The sequence below is a fragment of the Urocampus carinirostris genome, unplaced genomic scaffold (genome assembly GCF_059441175.1).
Source record: "Urocampus carinirostris isolate Australia breed hairy pipefish unplaced genomic scaffold, RoL_Ucar_1.0 HiC_scaffold_96, whole genome shotgun sequence".
In the NCBI taxonomy this organism is placed as follows: Eukaryota; Metazoa; Chordata; class Actinopteri; order Syngnathiformes; family Syngnathidae; genus Urocampus; species Urocampus carinirostris.
Genome location: NW_028283203.1, coordinates 10,001 through 20,000, shown reverse-complemented (window position 1 = coordinate 20,000; position 10,000 = coordinate 10,001). Strand labels below are relative to the sequence as shown.

Below are 10,000 nucleotides of genomic sequence, written 5' to 3'. Positions count from 1 at the left end.
CCCCAAACACCGGCGCGGATTTCAGCCACTATTGGCGGGCACAAGTCCCCCAACACTAGCCCGGGATTCAGCCACTAGTGGCGGGCACGATTCCCCAAACACCGGTCCGATAATACGCGCGCATATCCCCAAACACCGGCCCGATAATACGCGCACAATTCCCCAAACACCGGCGCGGATTTCAGCCACTAGTGGCGGGCACAAGTCCCCCAACACTAGCCAAGTTCTCAGCCACTAGTGGCGGGCACAATTCCCCAAACACCGGTCCGATAATACGCGCGCATATCCCCAAACACCGGCCCGATAATACGCGCACAATTCCCCAAACACCGGCGCGGATTTCAGCCACTAGTGGCGGGCACAAGTCCCCCAACACTAGCCCGGGATTCAGCCACTAGTGGCGGGCACAATTCCCCAAACACCGGTCCGATAATACGCGCGCATATCCCCAAACACCGGCCCGATAATACGCGCACAATTCCCCAAACACCGGCGCGGATTTCAGCCACTAGTGGCGGGCACAAGTCCCCCAACACTAGCCAAGTTCTCAGCCACTAGTGGCGGGCACAATTCCCCAAACACCGGTCCGATAATACGCGCGCATATCCCCAAACACCGGCCCGATAATACGCGCACAATTCCCCAAACACCGGCGCGGATTTCAGCCACTATTGGCGGGCACAAGTCCCCCAACACTAGCCCGGGATTCAGCCACTAGTGGCGGGCACGATTCCCCAAACACCGGTCCGATAATACGCGCGCATATCCCCAAACACCGGCCCGATAATACGCGCACAATTCCCCAAACACCGGCGCGGATTTCAGCCACTAGTGGCGGGCACAAGTCCCCCAACACTAGCCAAGTTCTCAGCCACTAGTGGCGGGCACAATTCCCCAAACACCGGTCCGATAATACGCGCGCATATCCCCAAACACCGGCCCGATAATACGCGCACAATTCCCCAAACACCGGCGCGGATTTCAGCCACTATTGGCGGGCACAAGTCCCCCCAACACTAGCCCGGGATTCAGCCACTAGTGGCGGGCACGATTCCCCAAACACCGGTCCGATAATACGCGCGCATATCCCCAAACACCGGCCCGATAATACGCGCACAATTCCCCAAACACCGGCGCGGATTTCAGCCACTAGTGGCGGGCACAAGTCCCCCAACACTAGCCAAGTTCTCAGCCACTAGTGGCGGGCACAATTCCCCCAAACACCGGCCCGATAATACGCGCACAATTCCCCAAACACCGGCGCGGATTTCAGCCACTATTGGCGGGCACAAGTCCCCCAACACTAGCCCGGGATTCAGCCACTAGTGGCGGGCACGATTCCCCCAAACACCGGTCCGATAATACGCGCGCATATCCCCAAACACCGGCCCGATAATACGCGCACAATTCCCCAAACACCGGCGCGGATTTCAGCCACTAGTGGCGGGCACAAGTCCCCCAACACTAGCCAAGTTCTCAGCCACTAGTGGCGGGGCACAATTCCCCAAACACCGGTCCGATAATACGCGCGCATATCCCCAAACACCGGCCCGATAATACGCGCACAATTCCCCAAACACCGGCGCGGATTTCAGCCACTAGTGGCGGGCACAAGTCCCCCCCAACACTAGCCCGGGATTCAGCCACTAGTGGCGGGCACGATTCCCCAAACACCGGTCCGATAATACGCGCGCATATCCCCAAACACCGGCCCGATAATACGCGCACAATTCCCCAAACACCGGCGCGGATTTCAGCCACTAGTGGCGGGCACAAGTCCCCCAACACTAGCCAAGTTCTCAGCCACTAGTGGCGGGCACAATTCCCCAAACACCGGTCCGATAATACGCGCGCATATCCCCAAACACCGGCCCGATAATACGCGCACAATTCCCCAAACACCGGCGCGGATTTCAGCCACTAGTGGCGGGCACAAGTCCCCCAACACTAGCCCGGGATTCAGCCACTAGTGGCGGGCACAATTCCCCAAACACCGGTCCGATAATACGCGCGCATATCCCCAAACACCGGCCCGATAATACGCGCACAATTCCCCAAACACCGGCGCGGATTTCAGCCACTATTGGCGGGCACAAGTCCCCCAACACTAGCCCGGGATTCAGCCACTAGTGGCGGGCACGATTCCCCAAACACCGGTCCGATAATACGCGCGCATATCCCCAAACACCGGCCCGATAATACGCGCACAATTCCCCAAACACCGGCCCGGATTTCAGCCACTAGTGGCGGGCACAAGTCCCCCAACACTAGCCAAGTTCTCAGCCACTAGTGGCGGGCACGATTCCCCAAACACCGGTCCGATAATACGCGCGCATATCCCCAAACACCGGCCCGATAATACGCGCACAATTCCCCAAACACCGGCCCGGATTTCAGCCACTAGTGGCGGGCACAAGTCCCCAAACACTAGCCAAGTTCTCAGCCACTAGTGGCGGGCACAATTCCCCAAACACCGGTCCGATAATACGCGCGCATATCCCCAAACACCGGCCCGATAATACGCGCACAATTCCCCAAACACCGGCCCGATAATACGCGCGCAATTCCCCAAACACCGGCCCGATAATACGCGCGCAATTCCCCAAACACCGGCCCGATAATACGCGCACATTTCCCCAAACACCGGCGCGGATTTCAGCCACTATTGGCGGGCACAAGTCCCCCAACACTAGCCCGGGATTCAGCCACTATTGGCGGGCACAAGTCCCCCAACACTAGCCCGGGATTCAGCCACTAGTGGCGGGCACGATTCCCCAAACACCGGCCCGGCGCTGAGTTTATGGCCTCCGAAAGGCCCATACATTCAGACGGGTCCATGTATTTTCAGTTTTCCGTAGCAGGTGTGATTGTTTGTTTAATTAGGTAGTTTGTGTTGGTGACGGTGTTCCTAACTGTGGTGGCTTGTTTGTAGAATGTGGGGCCCTGCGTTTGTGTTATGTTGATTTCTGGTAATTTACTTTTTACTAAGTAGTCTTTCAGGTTTTTGTTTCTTTTAAAGGCTGAGATGATTTTGTAATCTTGGATTATGCTTGTGTTCTGTAGTGTCTGATTTATATTTTGTCCATTCATTCAGACGGGTCCATGTATTTTCAGCGACAGCCGCAGTACCGCCAAAATCCATGCAGCGGCGCTGGATTTATGGCCTCCGAAAGGCCCATTCATTCAGACGGGTCCATGTATTTTCAGCGACAGCCGCAGTACCGCCAAAATCCATGCAGAGGCGCTGAGTTTATGGCCTCCGAAAGGCCCATTCATTCAGACGGGTCCATGTATTTTCAGCGACAGCAGCAGTACCGCCAAAATCCATGCAGCGGCGCTGTATTTATGGCCTCCGAAAGGCCCATTCATTACCAACGGGGCTGCAGTAGCATCCCGCGGCCACGCAGGGGCAGATATTGTGAGGGAATTACATGGTAGTGGACGGAGCGCCCATGCATTTCCAATGGGAGTGCAGTACCTCAAAAATCCGCTCCAAGCCACCGAACTTGAGGGCCCGACGTTCCCTCAACACTAGCCCAGTGCAATCGACATTTCGTTCTGTGTACATTGTTACACAGAATGACAATACAAGGGAATTATTATTATTATTATTATTATTATGTATTCAGCCACTAGTGGCGGGCACAATACCCCAAACACTGGCCCGGCGCTGGCTGAGTTTATGGCCTCCGAAAGGCCCATACATTCAGACGGGTCCATGTATTTTCAGTTTTCCGTAGCAGGTGTGATTGTTTGTTTAATTAGGTAGTTTGTGTTGGTGACGGTGTTCCTAACTGTGGTGGCTTGTTTGTAGAATGTGGGGCCCTGCGTTTGTGTTATGTTGATTTCTGGTAATTTACTTTTTACTAAGTAGTCTTTCAGGTTTTTGTTTCTTTTAAAGGCTGAGATGATTTTGTAATCTTGGATTATGCTTGTGTTCTGTAGTGTCTGATTTATATTTTGTCCATTCATTCAGACGGGTCCATGTATTTTCAGCGACAGCCGCAGTACCGCCAAAATCCATGCAGCGGCGCTGAGTTTATGGCCTCCGAAAGGCCCATTCATTCAGACGGGTCCATGTATTTTCAGCGACAGCCGCAGTACCGCCAAAATCCATGCAGCGGCGCTGGGTTTATGGAATCCGAAAGGCCCATTCATTCAGACGGGTCCATGTATTTTCAACGACAGCCGCAGTACCGCCAAAATCCATGCAGCGGCGCTGTATTTATGGCCTCCGAAAGGCCCATTCATTCCCAACGGGGCAGCAGTAGCATCGCGCGGCCACGCGGGGGCAGATATTGTGAGGGAATTACATTGTAGTGGACGGAGCGCCCATGTATTCCTATGGGCAATGCATTTCCAATGGGAGTGCAGTACCTCAAAAATCCGCTAGAGGGCCCCGAACTTGAGGGCCCGGCGTTCCCTCAAGTGCCGATTTTATACCCCCTTCTCCAGCCGACAGCCAGAATTATATTAGGGACTCGCAATTTTGAGAGGTGAGCACCAGGGCTAATCAGCGGCCACCCGTGACCATTGAGTCCGACAGAGCAGAGGCTAGGGGCGGCCTCGCATCTCGCAATTACCGAGGGAAGATGCCGGTTCTCGAAAAATTTCTAAGTTTTTCAAATTTTAAAGTATTGAAGTATTTAGGGCGCTTCCCGCGGCCCTGGCTTTTGCATGTACCCCTCTAAGCTCCGGTTCTCGAAAAATGTCTAAGTTTTTCAAACTTTAAAGTATTGAAGCCGGACTTCCGCGGAGGCTGACAGGGGGCCTCCATCGAAGCACCCTTCACCCCCGGGTGAGCCGGCGTCGGCCCACGGGCCTGCCGGTTCCCCAACTGAGCGATTGGCACACGAGACCCGCCTCGGAGGGCCCACGTCGGCCGGCGCAAGCCGGTGTTCGGGCGTGCGGCTCCTCCGGCTTTGCGGGTCAAGCTCCAGCGCCGAGGATACTAGGCAAACGTTGGGCCCCCCCGAGCCGAGTGGATACCCGCCTCAGAAAGAGCTGGGGCGGTACGTACGGACGGCCTCACTAAGAGGGAACGGAAGCTACTAAAGCACACGTATAACTGTCCGATGTGCGAACGAAAGTGAGGCCGGACGAATCCGATACGAGTTACGAGTGAGGCGGGATCCACGGCTGGCACTCGCGGGGCCCTCTTGCGAAACCATGCCTCGGCGTGAACCTTTTGGCGGCAGAACCAAGACGAACCGAGGTCGAGCTTCCGTCTCGAGCCACACCCAGACGTCCGACCGTCGCGGAGCCCGACGCCACGCGTGCTAGGGCTCCGCGCGAAACATCGTTTCACGACACCCGCTCGTCAGCCCGTCCGAACGTATACGAGTGTCGCGCGGCCCCCCGGGCCCGGCTGTAGCCACAGCCTCGTCCCGGACCAGGGCCGCACCGCCACCAGCAGCGCCCCCCCGGCGGCAGACGCACTCTGGTTGATCCTGCCAGTAGCATATGCTTGTTTTCAAGATTAAGCCATGCATGTCTAAGTACGAATGGCCAGTACAGTGAAACTGCGAACGGCTCATTAAATCAGTTATGGTTCCTTTGATCGCTCCACCGTTACTTGGATAACTGTGGCAAATCCAGAGCTAATACATGCAAACGAGCGCCGACTCGCGGGCGGGGCTCCGGCCTCGCCCCGGGGACGCGTGCATTTATCAGACACAAAAACCCACGCGGTGTCCGGCGGGCGGGGGCTCAGCCGTCGCGCGCGTCCCCCGCGTCCGGCCTCCGCCTCTCCGGGCGGGGGCGTAAGCGGCGCGGGCGGCTCCGCGCGCGCCGGTCCTCGTTCCGCCGGCCCGGCCCCCCCTTTGTGTTGACTCAGGATAACCTCGTGCCGATCGCTCGCCCACACCGAGGCGGCGACGACTCATTCGAATGTCTGCCCTATCAACTTTCGATGGTAGACTCTGCGCCTACCATGGTGACCACGGGTAACGGGGAATCAGGGTTCGATTCCGGAGAGGGAGCATGAGAAACGGCTACCACATCCAAGGAAGGCAGCAGGCGCGCAAATTACCCACTCCCGACACGGGGAGGTAGTGACGAAAAATAACAATACGGGACTCGTTCGAGTCTCCGTAATTGGAATGAGCCGAACACAAACCCATCGGCCAGCATCCATTGGAGGGCAAGTCTGGTGCCAGCAGCCGCGGTAATTCCAGCTCCAATAGCGTATTTTAAAGTTGCTGCAGTTAAAAAGCTCCTAGTTGGACCCCGGGACGCGAGCTGACGGTCCGCCGCGAGGCGTGCATCCGTCTGTCCCAGCCCCTGCCTCTCGGCAAAAGCCCCCGTGATGCCCTTCGCTGGGTGTCACTCGCGGGGCCCGAAGCGTTTACTTTGAGGAAATTAGAGTGTTCAAAGCAGGCCACACGGCCGCCCCTGCATATCGCAGCTGGGAATAATGGAATAGGACTCCGGTTCTATTTTGTGGGTTGTCATGAACTGGGGCCATGATTAAGAGGGACGGCCGGGGGCATTCGTACTGCGCCGCTAGAGGTGAAATTCTTGGACCGGCGCAAGACGGACGAGAGCGAAAGCATTTGCCAAGAATGTTTTCATTAATCAAGAACGAAAGTCGGAGGTTCGAAGACGATCAGATACCGTCCTAGTTCCGACCATAAACGATGCCGACTCGCGATCCGGCGGCGTTATTCCCATGACCCGCCGAGCAGCACCCGGGAAACCGACCAAGTGTCTGGGTTCCGGGGGGAGTATTGTTGCAAAGCTGAAACTTAAAGGAATTGACGGAAGGGCACCACCAGGAGTGGAGCATGCGGCTTAATTTGACTCAACACGGGAAACCTCACCCGGCCCGGACACGGAAAGGATTGACAGATTGAAGGCTCTTTCTCGATACCGTGGGTGGTGGTGCATGGCCGTTCGTAGTTGGTGGAGCGATTTGTCTGGTTAATTCCGATAACGAACGAGACTCAAACATACTAAATAGTACCGCGGCCCCCCGCGCGGTCGGCGGCAGAAAACTTCTTAGAGGGACAAGTGGCTCTCAGCCACACGAGAATGAGCAATAACAGGTCTGTGATGCCCTTAGATGTCCGGGGCTGCACGCGCGCCACACTGAGCGTATAAGCGCGTCGTCTATCCCCGCGCCGGCAGGCGCGGGTAATCCTATGAACCCCGCTCGTGACAGGGCCTGGGGATTGCAATTATTTCCCACCAACGAGGAATTCCCAGTAAGCGCGGGTCATTAGCCTGCGTTGATTAAGTCCCTGCCCTTTGTACACACCGCCCGTCGCTACTACCGATCGGATGGCTTAGTGAGGTCCTCGGATAGTCCCCGCCGGGGCCGGCCCCGGCTCCGGCGGTGTGCCAGAAGACGGTCGAACTTGACTATCTAGAGGAAGTAAAAGTCGTAACAAGGTTTCTGTAGGTGAACCTGCAGAAGGATCATTAACGTACGAGCGGCAGCAGATCCGCCTCGGTACACCCCCGACGAGCCAGACGCCGAGGGCGGCGGGTCGTCGCAGGCGGAGGAAGAGGGTAGACCGGGACGGGACGGGACGGGGGGCGCGGCGCGGGTCACTCCCGGGCCGCGCGTCGGAGCGAGTTCGGCGGGCGCCACGCGGCGCGGCGCGACGCGAGAAAAGGCGGCGGGCGATGTCGCGCTACCTCCGTGCGAGCGGGGTAGCGCGCTCGTCCGACGACCCCAGTAGCGCGGCGCGGCGCGACGACAGGCGACCGCCAGCGACGGGCGAAAGGCGGCGGCCGTGCGCGGGACCCCCGTAACCGGGGAATCCCCCTATGCCGACGACCCTAGCTCGGCGCGGTTCTCGCGCTTCCGGCGCGCGCTTCCGGGGCGGCACTCGCCTCGACGACCTCCCGTCCTTTAAAGGTAACGGTTCGGGCCGGCGCCCCGGCGTCCGTCCGCCCGTCGGTGTCGCGTGTCCGTGCGGCGCGGGGCTGCTCTCGGCGAGGGTCGCCGAGCAAGCGGATCCCCGCACGGATCACAACGGCCGTATGGCGGCGGCGTCGGGACGCCCGCCCGAGACGAAGGTTCAGGGCGACGAAACGGTGCTCCCACCGGCTACCTTTTTCCCCGGCCAAACGCGTCCGTCGGCCGGAGCCCTCGAGGGGCCGCGTAGCGCGCGCGTGGGCCGGCCCCCGGACACCGGAGTTCCTCCCGGGGCTCCGGACACCGGGGGTTCGGTTCCGCGCGGTCCGCCGCGGTCTCCTCTGTCCATCCATAGTCCGGGCAGGCCGCGGCCGGGTCGGGGGCCAGTCCCCCCTCGGTGTCAGCGCGGTCGCGCCGCCCTTGTAAACCAAACCCACTCGCTGACGGGTAGCAACACCCAAAGCGTCGCTTCGCGGCGCGGCGGGGCTTCCAAGTCGGATGGCCTTCCGGGGTCCGGGTAGGAGACGCCGGGGGCCGGCCTCAGCGCCGAGCCCCCGACCTACCCGGCGAGTCCGGTCGCCGAGTCGTGTCAGGCCCGAGCGGGAGACGCCGGGCGCCGGCCTCAGCGCCGAGCGCCCGACCTACCCGGGCCGACGCACGTCTCGGGCGCCGTCGCGGCCCCGAGCGGGAGACGCCGGGCGCCGGCCTCAGCGCCGCGCGCCCGACCCGCTCGGCTCGTCGCGGCGTCGCGCGTATCGCGCCCGTCGGTAACCGCGCCGCGGGTTAGGGGCTCGCTCGCGGGAGCGACCGAACGGCACCCGCGGCGCGTTCGTCTCCGGTACAAACCCTGTCGTGAATTTGTCTCCGATCGTCCCGGGCGGACGTAAAAGGGCCCAAACGTACGACTCTTAGCGGTGGATCACTCGGCTCGTGCGTCGATGAAGAACGCAGCTAGCTGCGAGAACTAATGTGATTTGCAGGACACATTGATCATCGACACTTTGAACGCACATTGCGGCCCCGGTTTTACCCCGGGGCCACGCCTGTCTGAGCGGCGCTTTCCAATCGATCGGACGCGGGCCGGGCCCTCCGCGACATTCCGCCGGTCCGTCCGGCGGGTGGCGCGAGAACCCGGTCCGCGCGGGCGAGGCTCGGGCCCTCCGCGACATTCCGCCGGTCCGCCCGGCGGGTGGCGCGCGACCCGTGTCCCCGCCCACTCCGCGGCTGGGGTTTCGCAGGGACCCCCGTCCCTTCGTACCCTCAAATACAGACTCGGGCGGCGCTCCGTGTCCGTCCGCCCGTCGGTGTCGCGCGTCCGCGCGTCCGGAGGTGCTTCTCGGCTGCCGGTGAGTACGGCTGGTACTTAGCATACCGAGAAGGTGCTCCGCGCGCGCGGCTCCGCGCGGCGGCCCGTATGGCGGCGGCGCTCGGCGCCCTCCTCAGGTAAAGGTCCCGGTCGGCGCCTCGGCGTCCGTCCGCCCGTCGGTGTCGCGTGTCCGTGCGGCGCGGGGCTGCTCTCGGCGAGGGTCGCCGAGCAAGCGGATCCCCGCACGGATCACAACGGCCGTATGGCGGCGGCGCCGGTCCCGGCGCCGGCCCCGACCGCACAGCTCTACGCGCACGCCCTCAGATCAGACGAGACGACCCGCTGAATTTAAGCATATTACTAAGCGGAGGAAAAGAAACTAACCAGGATTCCCTCAGTAGCGGCGAGCGAAGAGGGAAAAGCCCAGCGCCGAATCCCCGCCCTGCGGTAGGGCGAGGGAAATGTGGCGTACGGAAGGCCGCTTTAGCCCGGCGCCGCTCGGGGGCCCGAGTCCTTCTGATAGAGGCTCAGCCCAGGGACGGTGTGAGGCCGGTAGCGGCCCCCGGCTCGCCGGGGCGAGGCCTTCTCGGAGTCGGGTTGCTTGTGAATGCAGCCCAAAGCGGGTGGTAAACTCCATCTAAGGCTAAATACTGGCACGAGACCGATAGTCGACAAGTACCTTGAGGGAAAGTTGAAAAGAACTTTGAAGAGAGAGTTCAACAGGGCGTGAAACCGTTAAGAGGTAAACGGGTGGGGCCCGCGCAGTCTGCTCGGGGGACTCAACCCGGCGGCGCCAGGGCGGCCGGTCGGTCGGCGCGGCGGTCGCGTCC

At 60.4% G+C, this 10,000-nt stretch overlaps 3 non-coding genes across 3 annotated transcripts in view; all 3 read left to right on the top strand.

Annotated features, from left to right (window-relative positions):
* The first annotated feature begins 5,437 nt into the window (after positions 1-5,437).
* LOC148345110 (18S ribosomal RNA) lies at positions 5,438-7,425 on the top strand. The gene has a single exon (XR_015848833.1). It is a non-coding gene; the product is annotated as an 18S ribosomal RNA (ribosomal RNA).
* Positions 7,426-8,767: 1,342 nt separating this feature from the next.
* On the top strand, positions 8,768-8,921 carry LOC148345109 (5.8S ribosomal RNA). Its single transcript, XR_015848832.1, has one exon. It is a non-coding gene; the product is annotated as a 5.8S ribosomal RNA (ribosomal RNA).
* Positions 8,922-9,485: 564 nt separating this feature from the next.
* The window catches only part of LOC148345108 (28S ribosomal RNA), a 4,529-nt gene continuing 4,014 nt past the window's right edge, over positions 9,486-10,000 (top strand). Inside the window, exon 1 of the ribosomal RNA XR_015848835.1 lies at positions 9,486-10,000. This exon is cut by the window's right edge and continues 4,014 nt beyond it. This is a non-coding gene — a ribosomal RNA (28S ribosomal RNA).